The 17259-nt window shown below is 41.2% G+C and overlaps 1 protein-coding gene across 3 annotated transcripts in view; it reads left to right on the top strand.

Moving 5' to 3' along the window:
• The window catches only part of JAG2 (jagged canonical Notch ligand 2), an 88754-nt gene that overhangs the window by 9415 nt on the left and 62080 nt on the right, over positions 1-17259 (top strand). Inside the window, exon 2 of one of the 3 annotated variants that reach the window (XM_058162872.1) lies at positions 1762-3756. The exons of the other annotated variants lie outside the window; for them this stretch is intronic. The gene's annotated coding sequence lies outside the window, so the exon portion shown is untranslated. The remainder of the gene's footprint in view (positions 1-1761; positions 3757-17259) is intronic. 3 annotated transcript variants of the gene reach the window in all.

The raw sequence follows: 17259 nt of genomic DNA, 5'->3' as shown, positions 1-17259 counted from the left end.
TAAAAACAGGATTTTATTTTCAAGAAATTTGAAAGTACTTTTGACTATATTTTCTTGACTTGTAGGTTTTATATCTGATTATATAGAGATATATAAATACATTATACTGGCCAAGGAACAAAAATGACTTATTTTTATCTAACATTCCTACAAGCGTCTCAAAGGTGCTTTTTCAAGAATAAGACAGCTTAATTTCAGAGCTGAAGAAGCTTCTTGAATGATTGCTTCTTGAAGCAATCTTCAAAGAAAAAACCAGAAAGTCGAGTTGCCTCCTGAAAAAACATCTTTGGGACAACCATGACCTTGGGTGACTGAGAATCTCCATAGACATATTCCTACAAGACTTAACTGAAATACTTTTTATTAAAAATACTGAGTATTAAATATTAAAAATCGAAGTTGGGGGACGTATAAATTGAATAAATTGTTCAATTTTAGATAATGATGTTTGCTGCTAACCTATAGAAATAACTGCCTTGGCTGAGATTCTGAGGATTTCTGCTTAGTTTTTGTCTGCAGGCATTGGTAGCATTTGGTTGTTCTTTCTAGGCAATCATTATGCTTCCTAGTTAAGAGAGGCTGTAGTCTAGATTTTCAATTATCAATGGTTCTCCAATATGACTGCATTTATGAAAAGTTTATTGTGTCAGTAATATGTTAATAGTTTTTTGACATAAAATATTGCTTATATCTCTTGATCACCAGTCATTGGAGCATTTTTTTCTTCCTAGGTTATATGTGGCTGAGTTATTGTTACTTTTTAAAGTTTTGGTTTTTTTAGTTTTATATTGAATCTTTCATTCAACAACTCAAGTAGGTTTATATAGTATTCTCCTCTCCAACAATAACTCTATGGGGTAGAATGGACTAAAAGAAAGTGACTGGCACAGTTTAAAGTTGCAGAATATTGTTGTTGTTTTTTTACATATAGAGGACCATAAACTTATGTACATGTTGAGTTGCAGTGATAAAAGGCCACAATATTATTTCTTAGCATTGAATTATCATTTATTCATATACATTTACTGTATTTGCATTTATACCGAAACTATCTATTGATAATTCAGTAACATAATGGATACATTTTGATTCTATTTTGAAAATTTGATAGCTTCTTCATGCAGGACATTTTGACATGGAAAGCATACTTCTGATACTTAAAATAATTCTATAGAAGTAAGTATTGATTCCAAAAACAAAATAGGGAATATCTGTAACAATCTAGCATTTGACATATTAGTTTGCAGGATGAGGGAACTTAGCATTTTGAGTCCATAATTCATCATATTAAAAGTATATATGTGTAAGTGTGTCACAGAAGACCAATAAAAATTACAAAGGTTTGCTTGATCAGGTTGCTAAGAAACTGAAGACTCTGGAGGAAGGGGATATTGTCTGGCCAGAAACATAAAATTTTGCTCTCTGAATGCTTTTCTTTTGATCAATTTCATGTGTAAGGAAAGAGATAATTTTGAACATTCTTAGGTAGTTTTAAGTATCAATAGTAAATACAAAATTGTAGTCTAGTTCAGACATTGCATTATATCATGATTTTTTAAAATGATAAACAAACCATAAATGGGTGATACAACACAGGAAACCACAAAATATGTTTTATAAACCAAAATCCTGAATCATACTAAATAATAAACCAAAGAAATCACATTAATAGTTGTATAGTTTTGAATCTAATTCTTTCTTTCTACAAGTCCTAAAACTACAGCTTTTTTATATTTTGAACCCCCTTCTTATTTATTACAGTTACGTGAACTAAATCCACATGAACGCACAGCAGTTAAAACAGTAATGTACATCAACCATTCTGTTTATAATAAATTTTAACATATACTACACTGTTAATTTCCAATTTGTGTATTAAAATGCTAAAAAAAAGTCATTACTAAAATCTCTTATCAAAATATATACAAATACATCAGGATGCATACTAAAGGCTCTAATAATTTACTAAAGGCTTTAATAATTCTGTCTTCATTGCTTTCTTACAGATTTCCCCTGGGGGCGGAAATCTAATGTGGAAAAGGAAGACTTTTCCACAAATTGGTACCATTATAGAAAGGCATTGCCTCCTCACCTCAGCCTCTTTAATCTCTGGAAAATGGCAAGCATTTAAGAACTGTCTATTTGATTGCAATACATGGGTCTGAAAAAACAGGTCCTGGAGAGATGTTGATTCCAAGTGACATAGAGCTTTTTATATCTAGAAGGCCTATAAATGTAATGTTCATTTATAACTGGAGATTCCCAACTGGTGTCCTTGTCAGAGCTGAACAAAACCCCCTTGACCAGTTTCCACCTTCTTTGAACAAGAACAGTAAAACCAGTAGGATCCCCAAATTACTATTGCGACTTCCTGAAGAATGGTATCTTCTACTCAAGAAACAACATATGGAATTTAATTCCTCATTGGACAGGAAGTAATCACATCTTTCTTAAGTTTAATTACAACTTGTTTAATTCTATCTATATCTTAATAGCCTCTAGACCAGTGGTTCTCAACCTTTATAGTGCTGCGACCCCTTTAATACAATTCCCCACGATGTGGCGACCCCAACCGTAAAATTATTTTCGTTTTGAATTTATCGTGCCTGAAGCCATATTGGCTAGCGATCTGAACTGCTTGCGATTGCCTTGAGGACGGAGCCATTAAAGCGGAGACTCCTCCCCTATTAAGTTTATCGTGCCTGAAGCCAGATTAGGCTAGCGATTGGGAGTGATTGCAGCTGGCTTGAGAGGGAGACATTAGAGCAAAGATTTTTCTCTTTTTTAATTCATCACCCCTGAAGCCGAATTCGGCTAGTGATTTGAAGAGCCTGCAGCTGGCTTGTGGAGTCAACCATTGGAGCGCGATTCTTCGACTCGCAAGTATACTTCCCATATTTCCAATGGTCTTAGGCGACCCCTAGCAAATCGTCATTCGACCCCCAACGGGGTCGCGACCCACAGGTTGAGAACCGCTGCTCTAGACATTAGGGCAAAACTTCCAATATCACCTGTATGCCCTGAGGTGGTAAGCATGCTGATGATTCTCATTCAAATGTTAAGATGAGCTTTTTCAGCAACTTGGTGTTAATCAACAAGGGAGATATATTAAGCCCTACGGCATTTCGTAAATTTATAGCCACAAGGTTGTCTTCTCCTATAACCACTGACTGAAACTGCCCCCTAAGGACCATTGTAATGCATTTCCTTCATCAATTCTTGTAGGCAGTCAAGGAATTCCAAGGTTATTGATATGCAGGGTGAATTTTATTTAAATCATTAGTAAAAAGGCTTCATTTAAATCAAGTTGATTTAAATCATAATTTTTAAAGAGCAGCTATCATCTCTGTCCCGCAGTGGCTGCTCCTCTGACCCACTGTTGACTCACTGACAGTCCCATTCACTTCAATGGGATGGCTGGTGATGTGGCAGTGACGACAAGGCGAGGGATGTGGTAGGCAACAGATGAGTGGATGCCCGCTAACAGGCACTGCCATGATGGATCTGAAATGATCTTAAATGCAAGGACTCATTCTTGCTGGTAGTTAGAACCTAATATTATTTGCAAACAAAATAAATTTTATAAAAATATAAAAAATCTGATTTAAATTTTTAAAAATCTATTTTTATTTTTATCATCAATTTTTATCTACCCTGGTGATATGGAATACTGTTGAGAAGTCCAGAAGGAATTAAGCAGCATATGTTTGTAAGAGAAACAGATTCAAATTGAGAGCTATATGCATATGCCGCAAGGTAATATTGCAAGGATAATACATTGTACCTCTTATTTAACTTCATTCAATACTGCCTCTGTATTATTATTCTATAAAATGTTTCCTATGTTGCTAAGCTTTGGGGAGAGTGACAACTTGGAAAGTGAAATAGGTGGAAAGATTCAGTTGCTCTTCCCACCCTGTCCCTATAGGTTTATTTCATGTTAAGCATATTAGTGTTTTTTGTGGAGATGGGGAACCTGTAGAGAATTCAAAGTACATGCTTCAGTTGAGTATAATTCATGTTTGCCCTGTATGTATGTGGGAACCCACTGACTTTATTGGAGCTTGCATAAATTAGTTTCAAATTAATGTAATTGCAATAGATTACTCCTAAATGCAATATTATTCCAATTACGTCTGATTTAGAATAATAAAGTCTAGGTCCGTGATGGCGAACCTGTGGCGCGCGTGCCACAGGTGGCATGCAACACTCTCTGTGGGAACATGAGCCATCACTCCAGTTCAGCTCCACCACACACGTGCCACACGCCAGCCAGCTGGTCGTCAGATCTGTGCTATGCATGCGCAGGGGGGTGCATGCACATGTGTGGGGAGGCGGGGTGTATGCGCAGGGGCATGCATGCATTGCATTTTGGGGGTTCTGGCACATGCTTTGGGCACTCGGTCCAGAAAAGGTTAGCCATCACTGGTCTAGGTGAAGAAAAGCTGAAACCTTTTCATGTTACTACTTGCTAGCAATCTTCCAACAGATCTCATTTCCACTTTCTGAGAGAATGGAGTGATCTTGGCAAATGAGAGTGTGAGGACTTTGAAAAAAACGTTTAGTTTGAGTGTTGAAAGATAGCAACACCAAATATCTTGAAATCATTTTGAATGTGCCTTTGTATGGTAGAAGAAAACCCTGTGGGAATTGTTAAAATAAATTCTCACTTCTTTTCCTTTGACCTTAGGACCACAAAATGTATTTTAATTACAATAATAAGAACTAATATGATTAAACCTAAAGAAAGAAAAGAATGGAAAGAAAGAAGAAAAAGTGCAAGAAAAGAGAAAAAGAAAATAAATATATAAAGAAGTTGTAGGAGATGACCACATTGAGCCCAAGGAAGGACTCAAATGCGTCCTCAGTCTCGAGCCCTTTCATGCCTACAAGAGATCTAAGTCCAGCCCACCTTGAATTCCATCTACTGCCTCTTTGCTTTAACTATTAGTAGTTCAGATTCTTGTACAGAGCATAAGCTTGCAATAAACCTTTATATTCATTTGAACCACCTGAACTTCCCTGATTTTCCCATGCTTGACTGAAGTAACTTCCAACCTTACAAGTACTGTATAAACTTTTTCCAGCCAACTTTTCAATCAGTAAGGACAGTTGCATCTCAGTTACCAATAGATTAGATTTTGATTGGTGATATGGAAATAGAGTGTTGATAGTAAACTAGTAAATTACATGGCTAGATAGAAGATGAATGTTTATTGCTGCTTGTCTACCAGTCTGTCTGGGAAGTTACTGCTGTTTTCGAAAATCTACTTTTAGGAAGTTAAAGTTCATGTGGGTAAACCTTATAGATTATATATTTGTATTGTGCTATATTCTGAAAACAGGTAATGGTAATTGTTGATTTACATTCAGTAAATATAAAGATTACTTGAACACTGACTTGTCAAGCTTCAGTTTGCATTTACTTTTCACATGCAGTCTGGTGTGAGATTCAAATGCGTTTAAAAGATCAAAAATAGTTAATTTGAGCTTTTTTCTAAATAAGGGTATGAGTTTACATTCTATATATGATTTTGTGATGTTTTAAATAATATTTAGGGTGATTATGGAATTAAGAGATAATGATAAGGATGGCATTTTATAGCTATTGAGTTATTTAGAAAAATGCAGGATATAGATTAAATAAATAGTGGAAGCAAGGACAGTTTGCAGAAATAGGATGGTATGGAGAAATATTGCTAAAAATTTCTTTTAGCAAAATCTAATATTTCAGCTAATATATAGCTGAAGAGTTAATATTTTGTAATACAAATATTAACTAGAGAGCATTTTGAAATAATTAAAACTGTAGGACAATAACTAAATGTAAAACTATTTTTAGCTGAAGATATTGCCACTCTGCTTTTGGCAAATTATACAGTCATGTGAAAAAGTACACTACATGTAAAGTTTGTTTTTAATATATGTGGAAATATCAGTATTTTATATTCATTCAAACAATATATAAAAGTAAAGGTAATATACATCCTTAGCATTAATATCTAGTATTCCTCCTTTTGACAAAAAGAACCTTAAGTAGATATTTCTTATATTTGCCTACCAATTTCTGATATTAATTGGGAAGAATTTTTTCCCACTTCTTCATGTGAAAAAAAGGGAAAACAGAGAAAGCAGGCTAGTAGACTAGGTTATACACAGTGTCTGCAGTTTTTTAATTTTTTTTCAGGTAGGTACACAGAGATGGCTGATAGACCTCAGGCGAGCAGAGCTTCCAAGTGTAGTTCCAAGCATGGTTCCTCTAAGTCCAACAGTGGGGCCAGGGGAGCGGCAAAAGCCACATGTAAATCCCAGGCTGTGCCCAGCAAGAAGGCTTCTAAGGCCCAAGAGAAGACGGAGCAAAGTCTTCAAAGGGCCTTGGAGAAGCAGGTGGAAAAATGGGCAAAGGTTGCAGGGAAAAGGAAGCACCTTAGCCCCCTTGTAGAAGAGGATGTTATGGCGGGCCCGGTTCTCAGCCAGATATTGGAGTCTGATAATCTCAGCACTACAGGAGGTTTGATTATGTAGGAAGGACTGGGTTTGATCTCTGTCCCAGATATTGGGCCAGCAACAAGTGGCTCTTGGCCTCCACAAGGAAAAGGGGGTAGCTAGTCAGAGAAGGAATCCACCCGAGGCCACCTTTACTCCCACGGTGGCAGGGCTTTGCCCACTGGGGGAGGATGACACGGTAATGCCTCCTTTAGTCCAACAATGGATTTGAGGCAGTTAAGAAAGGTTTTGAAGCTGGCAGCAGTGGTTGAACCAGTGATACAGGTGCAGGAGAGATCTCAGCACACCAGGGAGTTTTTGAGTTATCAGGCTTCCTGTTCGTCAGACTCTTCCTCGAGAAGTGAAGATTCTGTTTCCGAGGAGGAGGGCCTGATTGAGCAGGAGTTATCTGAGGATGAAGGTATGGCGTCTGAACAACCTACCTTCAAAGGTTTGTTCCAGCCTCATGTATTTAAGGCGCTACTGTTTAAAGCTAAAAGTTCAACCCGGCTGGGGACGGACTTGTCAAAGCCTGAGGTTTCACAGAAGACTTTAAATCCCACTGATCTTTTTTCAGAGCCTATGACTGACACAGAGGCCATTACAGCACCAAAGTTATTTATGGACATAATTCAGAGACAGTGGGTTTCTCCTGGGGCTTATCCCAATCCCAAAAAATTGACAAAAAATTCTACAATTTCACCCCAGATCTTACTAACCTTCTACAGATTCTGGAAGTGGATGAGCCAGTGATGGTGTTGGCATCTCCCTCAGCTACTCATATCAGATGCTAAGGATGTTCTTAAACCAGATGAAAAGAAGGTGGAGCTTACGCTTCACAAGACCCACCAAGCGGTTGCCTGGTGCTCAAGACAGCCACGGCAGCTTCTTTTTTCACCAGAGTGTAATTGTTTGGTTAAAGCAGATGCAGGAAAGAGTACCACCCAGTGATTTATGGACTCACCAGGATTTCAACAAGGTTGTAGCAGCAGCGGAATTCACGGTGGATGCCACATTGAATTTGGCAAAATTTGGGGCTAGGGCAGGGGTGAAATGCTACCGGATTGGACCGGATCGGGCAAGTATGTAGTGGAGATTGGTTCTCGTTCATCAATCTGGTAGCAGTCGCTGGCTGGCCATGCCCCCGAACCAGTCCACGGCCCGCAGTCCAGCCTTCGCAAGCTGGACACTGGAACACCGGGAAGGCAGCTCGCCATCTGCTCACCCTTAGGTCAGGGGCCGGGGCCCATTCCCCGAGGCCCCGGAGCCGCCGCCTGCCCCAACTGGGTCAGGGAATGCACCATTCCCCGACTCCAGCCTTTCCCTGGAGCCGCCACCCACTCTTCCTTCGCCCACTTGCCTGCTTGCCGCCTGTTCGCCCTTCGCTTTTGGTCACGGCCCAGGGATACCTCATTCCCCTTAGACCCCAGAGCCATCCCCTGCTCGCCACCTGCCTCAACCGGGTCAGGGAATGCACCATTCCCCGATACCAGCCTTGTCCCGGAGCTGCCGCCCGCTCTTCCTTCGCCATGCAGCATATACTTACTTTCTTCCAGTGGCTGGCTGCCAGGAAAGGCAAGCATCCAAAAGTTACTGGAGTCCCTCTCCTTGAATATGCCGCCGCCATTGCTGCTTGTTCCATGCACCGGCTGCGCAAGCGTACACCGTTTATTTCATTTATTTATCAGTGGCAGGTTGGGTGTGCGCTTGCGCAGCTGGCGCATAGAACAAGGCGGCATATTCCAGGAGAGCAACTCCAGTAACTTTTGGACGCTTGCTTTTCCTGGCAGCCAACCACTGGAAGAAAGTAAGTATATGCCGTGTGGCGAAGGAAGAGCGGGCGGCGGCTCCAGGACAAGGCTGGTGTCGGGGAATGGTGCATTCCCTGACCCGATTGAGGAAGTGGCGAGCAGGGGGCGACTCCGGGGCCTCGGGAATGGGGCATCCCTGGGCCCCGGCCCCTGACCAAAGGTGAAGGGTGAGCAGGTGGTGAGTGGGCGGCAGCTCTGGAGAAAGGCCGGAGTTGGGGAATGGTGCATTCCCCAACCCCGTTGAGGCAGGTGGCGGCTCTGGGGCCTAGGTGAAGGGAGAACAGGTGGCGAGGGAAAGGGAAAAGACAGAATAGAAATTAATTTTTTTTCCCTACTGGGTTCTGTGGGCATGGCTTGGTGGGGGGGTTGTGACTGAGTGGGCATGGCTGTGAGTGACATTGAGTTGGCCATGCCCACTCAGTCACAGGACACACCCACCCACCAAGCCACACCCACATAATAAGTAGCAAAAAAAATTAGATTTCACCCTTGGGCCAGGGCCATTGCTTCGTCTATCATGGCAAGGCTAAAACACTGGCAGGAAGACACTAAGAGGAGGTGGAAATTAGCTTCAGTGCCCTTTAAAGGGGGCAAGGTATTTGGTGCATCTCTGGATCCAGCGTTGGTGGAATCTAGGGATAAGAGATCGATCTCCAGGAGGTTTGATCGCCAAACATCTTCTCCCTTCCGTAAGCCTTATTTTTGTTTGTATGCAAGGTCAGGATATCAGTGACAGAGGGGTTATGCATCCAGACACTACACCCAGTCAGAGCAAGGGGTTGTGGATAAAACCAAAACCCAGCCCCAGATTAGGCGACCCTTTCGAGGGGGAATCACCTCTTTCGTTGCTCTCGATGATTCCAGGGCCACGGCTCCCATTGGTGGCCAGTAAAGGCTTTTTGTGCACCAATGGGAGGAAACAACTACGGATGCTTGGGTGAGGGAAACCATAAAATCGGGTCTTTCCCTTCCCCCCCCCCCCGGTTTTTCATCCATTGTCCCAGCTCCAGAGATGTGGACAAACGAAAGAGCATGAAGACCACCATCCAGCACTTCCATCCAGTGGAAGTGGTCCCGGTAGATCAGGAGGGACAGGGTTGTTATTCATGCTGTTTGTGATTCAGAAAACCTCAGGGGGGTTCAAATCAATTCTCAATCTCAACGAATACTTACGGTACCAGAGGTTCAAAATGCATTCTCTACAATCAATTTTGGAAAATGTCAGGGAAGGAGATTTCTTGACCTCCATAGATCTCACGGAGGTGTTAAATTAGAATCCCAAGGGGTTTTTTTGAGTTCACTCCTCTAGTGGACGTCAGATAGTATTAACGGGTTGTGTGTACAGGGCCCAGAAGCATCTGACCATCTCTACAGATGCCAGTCTGGGGGGCTGGGGAGCCCATTTCCAAAACCTGGGGCCCAAGGGAGATGGTCACAGAAGGACTTACACTAAAGGATCAATTGGCTGGAGCTAAAGGCAGCTCGCCTAGTCCTGAGAGAATTAAGAACAGATTAAATATCCTTCTCATTGACAATGTGGCGGCTAAAGCACACATCAACAGGCAAGGAGGCATGCACTCTAGGGCGCTCATGAAGGAGACAGAGCAACTTTGCTGCTAGGCAGAGAAGAACTGCTTTCCATTAAATCCGAGCTCATCTCAAGAGGAGAAGAACTGCAGGCAGATTGGCTGAGCAGGGCCACCATTGACCATTCGAAGTGGCGCCTACTCCTGGACTTATTTCAGGAAATATCAGATCGGTTTGGCCCTCGATATCAGATCTTTATGCTTCCCCGGCTAACAGCCAGCTACCCTGCTTCTTCCGGCAGAGGTTTCCAGTACAGGCGGCAGAGGGTGTTGATGTCCTTCATTGCCTGTGGCCTTGAGGGCTTCTTTATGCCTTCCCTCCCTTGGCCTTGATTCCGCAGGTGATCAGGTGGATGTTAACCAAGAGGGCAGAGATGATACTGATAGCACCACACTGGCCCAGAGGTCCGTGGTTCGTGGATCTGGTCAGCCTGTCAATTGCCAGACCATTGAGGATTCCTCTGGACAGTCTCCCTCAGCCAGGGACCCATATGCCATCCATACCCACAGTGGCTCCACTCCATCTCACTTCAGAGAAAGGGACTGGCACATGCTAGATGTGAAGGGGGGGCCTAACATACATACATACATACATACATACATACATACATACATATATAGTTACGGCATTGACAGTAGGCAGGTGGCTTCCGGAGACCATTGCCAAAGCATATGACTTGCAGGCCCTTCTGAGACCCAGGGGACTCACAGCATATTTTACCAGGAGTGCTGCCACGATGGCAGCCTGGGTAGCACAGGCTTCATTGGAGGAAATTTGTCGTATGGTGACCTGGTCTTTGTCGTTGCCTTTCATTTGTCACTACTGACTGGATTCATTTGCCTCGGCCAAGGCAGCCTTTGACAGGAGAGTTCTGCAGCAAGTACTAGGAGTGACCGGTGAGCAGGACCAGACAGGTACCCTCCTGTGAGGACAGCCAGCTTTGGTATGTCCCATACCTGGAGTCTCGCGGCACTGTACAGGAAAAGGGGCATTTGTCCTACCTCAAGACGCCCATTTTCTGTCGGTGACGAGAGACTCCAGCCCCACCCTAAGTAGGGTCTGGTCCGGGGCATACTTGGAATGTCACTGCAGGTACTACGTCATGAGGCATCACTGTAACATCATCAAAACTGGAAAGCATCGGCAGAGGGTATGTCTTCAGTTTAGACTCAAGTCTATAGAGCTACAGGATGAGTGATACCATGCCTGGAGTCTCTCGTCATCAACAGAAAATGGGCATATCAGCTAGGACCAACGCCCCTTTCCTGACTTCCAATGGGCCTGGTAGGCCAATTTTTCGCCTTCCCCAGGCTCCAGAGGCTTTCCTGGAGCCTGGGGGGCGGAAAACGGCCTCCCCATCCCCTCTGGAGGCCGAAAACGCCCTCCCAGAGCCTCCGGGCGAGCCCTGTACTTACCTGGCATCCAAAACAGGCCATGTGTAGACTCCTGGAAGGGGAGGGGCGGCATGGGCAGGGCCAGATGATAATCAGCTGGCCAGCGTGTGCATGCACGCTGGAGCCAAGCTAAGGCAATGGCTCACATGCTCACAGCAGTGGTGGGTTTCAAATTTTGTTACTACCAGTTCTGTGGGTGTGGCTTGCTGGGCGTGGCATGGCTTGGTTAGCGTGGCAGGGGAAGGATATTGTAAAATCTCCATTACCTCCCCAATCCAAGGGAAGGATACTGCAAAATCCCCATGTCTTCCCCATGAGCTGGGACTTGGGAGGCAGAGAATAGATGCAGGTGGGGCCAGTCAGAATTTTTACTACTGGTTCTCCAAACTACTCAAAATTTCCACTACCGGTTCTCCAGAACTGGTCAGAACCTGCTGAAACCCACCTCTGGGCCGCAGGTATGGGTCTGTGTGCCATAGGTTCACTATCACTGTTCTAGTCATTTGCACCTGTTCTGATGTACTTGATACTAATTTTACGAATTTGTAGTGCTAAATGTAGGGAATGTACTTACCCTTTTTACATGCAAAATTTGCACTTACGTTTATTTAAGTTATATAATGGATTATAAAATGTAAACAGTTTATGATATTTGTTGTATTATACAAGCAGTCTTTGATTTACAACCACAATTAAGCCCAAAATTTATGTTGCTAAATTAGTAGCACTGTTGCTAAATAAATCTGGTTTCCTCATTGATTTTGCTTGTCAGAAGGTTGCAAAAAGTAATCACATTGGAAGCTGCATAAATATGAGTCAGTTGCCAAGTTTCTGAATTTTGATCACGTGATCCTAGGAATGTGGCAATGGTCGCAAGTGTGAAACACGGTCATAAGTCACTTTTTCCGTGCCACTACAATTTTGAACAGTCACTAAATGAACTGTTGTAAGTCGAGGACTACCTGTACATGCAAGTGAGAAGGATGATACATAAACTTAATAATGTCCCTTTATTGATATTGTTGAAATGAAGACCATTTGCATACATATACATATACATATACATATACATATACATATACATATACATATGTATATACATATACAGACACTCTCTGCATATGTGCACTTGTATGCGTGCAATTCAATTAGATGTGTACTTACATTTATATATAATAAACTTATATATAATAAATATATAAACTTCCCATTCCATACAAGATTTCTTTAAAAAATCTTTCTGTTTTTGAATTTAGAATCCTCCATATTTTTAATTTATTGTGAATGTCCGAATGAGTCTTATTTGATATATTTCATCTCACCTCTCTAGTGATTAAATCATTATTTATTGGGTTATTTTAATTGATTTGTGTGGATGTATTTTTTATTCGACTATTAACTGCTTTAAGTATCATTTCTGAAAGAAGGTGTGATGTGAAATATTTAGTTAACTTTTTCATCTTAAAGCTTTTGTAAGATTCTTTCAGGATTTCAAGCAGGCTCTGATTTCAGGGGAATAGGTAGTCCTGGTTTAACAATTATGTTTGGGATAATGTTGGTTGAATCGCTTAGATCGGTATTGGTGAACCTTTTCGGCACCGGCTGCTCTTCCTGTTTCCGGTGCATGCATGTGCACCGGTCACCTGGTCTTCGTGCGCGCATGCATACCAGAAGACCAGGTGGCCAATGCACATGCACATGCCGGAAACCAGAAAAGCAGCCCCCTGGCACATGCATTACGCTGGGTGGCTGCTTTTCCGGTTTCCGGTGCTCCTGCGTTCATGAAGACCAGCTGGCTGGCACGCCGGGACCCAGAAGAGCAATGGGCTATGGCTCGCGTATCCAGAGAGATGGCTCTGCGTGCCACTTACAGCACGCTTGCCATAGGCGTGCATCACGGGCTTAGATAATCAGCAAGAAGGGAAATAATGTTTGCATTCATTGAAGAGAAAGTGGTGCTGACAGCTAAACATGGAGCGTATTCCTCATTGTGTGTCTGCCTACTGTTTTATAATCCTTTCTACTCCAGTCTCTGCTCTATGATGGGGTGGGTAGGTAGGGTCAGACATAAGAGAGAGTGCCTAGAGATTGCTTGGGGTTGCCCCCTTGCATGTTTAAGCAATCTTATAACTATGCAAGTGGGGGGAAATAAAGACTGTACTGATTGTAATGGCAATTGTGACTGCAAAGGTCACACATGAGATTGTATTGCATTGCTTAGCAACAGAAATTCCGGTCCAAGTTACCATTATGTGACAACTACATGTATCTCTCTTACTTGTATATCCGCTTTAAAGTATAATGCCACCTTAACTTGTTTTAGATGGGTTGCAGTCATATTGATGTATACTGTGATCAGCAGTGTCCATTTCTGATCTTTCTAATAGATAACCATTTATGACCTTCTTTGCCATCTTCATGACTTTGCCTACTGGAAGTCAGCTGGGAAGGTTACTAATGGGGATCCTGTATTGATGTATATATATCCTGGTTGCCAAGTGCCTGAGTTACAGTCACATGACAACCAGCATGCTGGGGCTGTCATTAAAGTGCAAGGACTGTAGGATAAAGTCTGTGTACAAAAAGAGGTTGCTCTTGAGTTGTTCACTATTTAGGGACGATATTTTTATTTAAGTGCATTAGTTTTATGAATGTGAAGATGAGCTTGAAAAGTAATTTAATAATTTAAGCAAATAAAGAGAAGCAATAGAGAATCATGAGCAGCATTTTTAAATAAAGTGCTTTTACTTTGCATAATTATTATTCAATTCTTTCCTTGACATGTCTGACAAAGTATTTGAATTGTAACAGATTTTCTCATACAGACTTAATGGGATTTTATGTTCAGTAGTCTGGGATCATATGCAGTTTTCTTCTACACATTTTTTTATGAATGGTGTAGAATCTGAATGTGGTAGACCCTAAATATTTTAAATATATACAGGATGGGAAGTACAGATTGGCTTTATGTACATTTTTACTTTTTCTTTTAACCAATCACACAAATAACAGAGAGTTTAGGTTTTGGGATAAGAAGAATAAGAAAACTCCCATCTTCTAAAATCTGAACTAGTTACTTGTGCATGTTGAACTATTTAATACTTAGCCATTTGTCCTGTAGTGTAGTAATCGGGTTTGATTCCTTGATTTTATATCCATATTTCCTAGGAGGTGCTAAAACTGAAAGAACAATGGTGATATTTTTGTGCTATGAGTAAAATGTAAGGCTCTCAGTTGATACTACAGGTAGTCCTCGATTTACGACTGGACTGGGTTTTCTATCATGAAGCTGTGCATTTGTTGCACCTGATTTTGTAACCTTTTTTGTTGCCATCATAAAGCAAATCACAGTTGTTAAGCTAGTACAGCTTTCCCCATTTACTGCTTGTCAGAAGGCTCCTGAGAAGATTGTAAATTGCATTCATATGGCCACAGGATACATGTCAAGTGACCAAATTTTGGTCATATGACTATAGGGATGCTATGGCGATCATAAGTTGCAAGGACCAGTCATCAGTGATCTTTTTCAGTAAATTTGAATGATTGTAAGTCTGTATTAGTTGCTATGCTATATTTTTGAACTTAAACTGATGCTTTTCTATATAGAGCCTATGAAGATTTCAAGAATCATATATGCCAAAAATAGGTCTTCTCATAGATCCCACAAGAAAAGGAATCTTCTTATTTTTAAACATCAGCATTTTTAATTCAGTTGTTAAAGAATTAAGTACAGTTTGAATATAAGTCTTTTAAACATCAATATCAGTTCACTTTTTTTCCTTGCTATGACATCTGTACAAAATAATCCTTTCAAGTCTAAATGCAAAATGCCTTCTACTAATTGATGCAACATCTCACAAACCATTTTTATTAATACTTGAAATGCATTGGACGTCAGATTGGACACACACAAAAGTTGGAGAAAAAAGCATATGTTTACCCTATAATTTTTACCTATAATTTACCTATAGTTTCCAGCTAAAATCTCCCTAAGGCCTAACTTTTGAAGCTATTTTATTTGCTTTCTTAAAAGAGTATCTTTTAGCAGGAAAATATTAAGAACCTAGCTTAGCTGCAAGAAATGAATTTAGCTATTTCCTTTTTTAGGAAGAATTGCTTGCATTTTTCTAAGGTCATGATTAGATAACGTATGAAAGGAAAATTCTTCTGAAGATGTTTGTGTGTGTAAACAATTTCTTTGTTTTGATATTATACATATTTGTTCTTCAACTGATTTTAGTTTGCTTGGTTCCCTGGTAATTCTCAGTTAAACAGAATGTGAATTCTTGAGATTATTATATTTGGAACCTTCAAGGATGAAGTTTGAATGAAAATACAAACAAAAGTTTAGATGTACCACCTTTCACTGCTCCTTGGTAAATTTTCTACAGAATTCTGGAATATTCTATATTAGGACCATTCTTTCCTGAATTGCTTAACTTTCACTTAGGACATAAATGATACTTTTATGCTATTAAGAGGATCTTTCCTCCCTTACTGGTTTACATCAGAGAGGCTTTGTGCGTTCGCTGCTGTAAAATCAATTTTTGTGGCAGCCAATAACTTTCATTGCTAATATATTAATGATTAAATCAACAACATACCAGTCTTATTACTCAGATTTGCTTAATAACATAGACTTTTGGTTTTATAAATCAATATGTTCTCCATTGTGCTGATGAGAGAATCCAGGAACGGAGTTAACTCGTCTCCTAGCTCATTAGACTGAGTCTGTCAAAGTTGTGTGGACATATTTCCGCTGCCTGCGATCCAGGGGTGAAATGCTCCAGTTCGCACCGGCTTGCCCGATTAGGTAGCGATGGCAGCTGCTGGTTTGGAGGACCTGTAGCAAAAATCCCTGGCCCCGCCCCCCCTGCCTCTGCTGAGCCGCACCATCAGCAGAGGTTTTTTTTTTCTTTTAAAAGTTTTTCTTTAGCGGAAAACATGCCTTCAAAAGTTTAAAAAAAACCCTCTGATGATCGCGGGACTGAGCAGAGATCATCAGAACACTAGAAGTTTTTTTTAAAAAAAACCTCTTCAGCCGAAGGGGAAAAAAAGGAAAAGGGGAGGGGCTTTAAAAGGCTCCTCTGGCCATCCCAGCTGAGTTCCTCAGCACCAGAACCTTAAAAAACATGTTTTCTACATGTTAAAAATTATTTTAAGAGGTTTTTGGGCTGCTATGAGGGAACTTCAGCTGAGATCGTCAGAGGAGCTGACTTTAAAACTTTTTTTCCTCTGGCAATCCCAGAGGATTTTCCTGATCCTAGCAGGCTTTTAAAATCACTTTTTAACAGCCCCCACTTACAAGAGCCTCCACCCATGCCCACCCAATGCCCCCTCCTCACTTACTACAATTACTGCATACTGCTCCTTTTGGGCTGGCAACGCAATGCTTACTTCGGCTAGTGATTACAGCCTGCTTTGACTTCCTGCTTTGCTGAATGAGGAACTCTGGGAGTTGAAGTCCACAAACCTAAAGCTACTAAAGTTGGAGACCCCTGCTCTAAAAAAATAAATAAAAACAAAAAAATAAAATATTTGTGCAGCTTTCTGAGATTTGGTGTGTTTCTGTAGTGTTTCACTCTAACTACACAAACACACAAAATCTCAGCTGTATGTGGCATTTTGTGTGTGTGTGTGAGTCAGTTGTGTTGTGTGTGTGTAAAGTGTGAAAGTGTGAGGTTCCTGCTTGTTGCACGGGCCATTTTGGGTGAAGTGCAGCTGCTTTTACATTGTGTGTGAGTCAGTTGTGTTGTGTTCTGTGTGTGTAAAGTGTGAAAGTTGGTTTTTGGTACCTCTTATTGTTTTGTATACTTTGTTTATTGTTTTTATTATTGTTATTGGCCACGCCCAGCCAGTCATCTGACCAAGCCATGCCCACCAATTAAGCCACGCCCTCAGAACCGGTAGGGAAAATTTTTAGATTTCACCCCTGCTGCGATCCCTTTTGACACTCAGTTACTCGAATAGACGTGTTGAAA

Source organism: Ahaetulla prasina, chromosome 1 (assembly GCF_028640845.1).
Source record: "Ahaetulla prasina isolate Xishuangbanna chromosome 1, ASM2864084v1, whole genome shotgun sequence".
NCBI lineage: Eukaryota > Metazoa > Chordata > Lepidosauria > Squamata > Colubridae > Ahaetulla > Ahaetulla prasina.
This window is presented reverse-complemented; position numbering and strand designations above follow the sequence as displayed.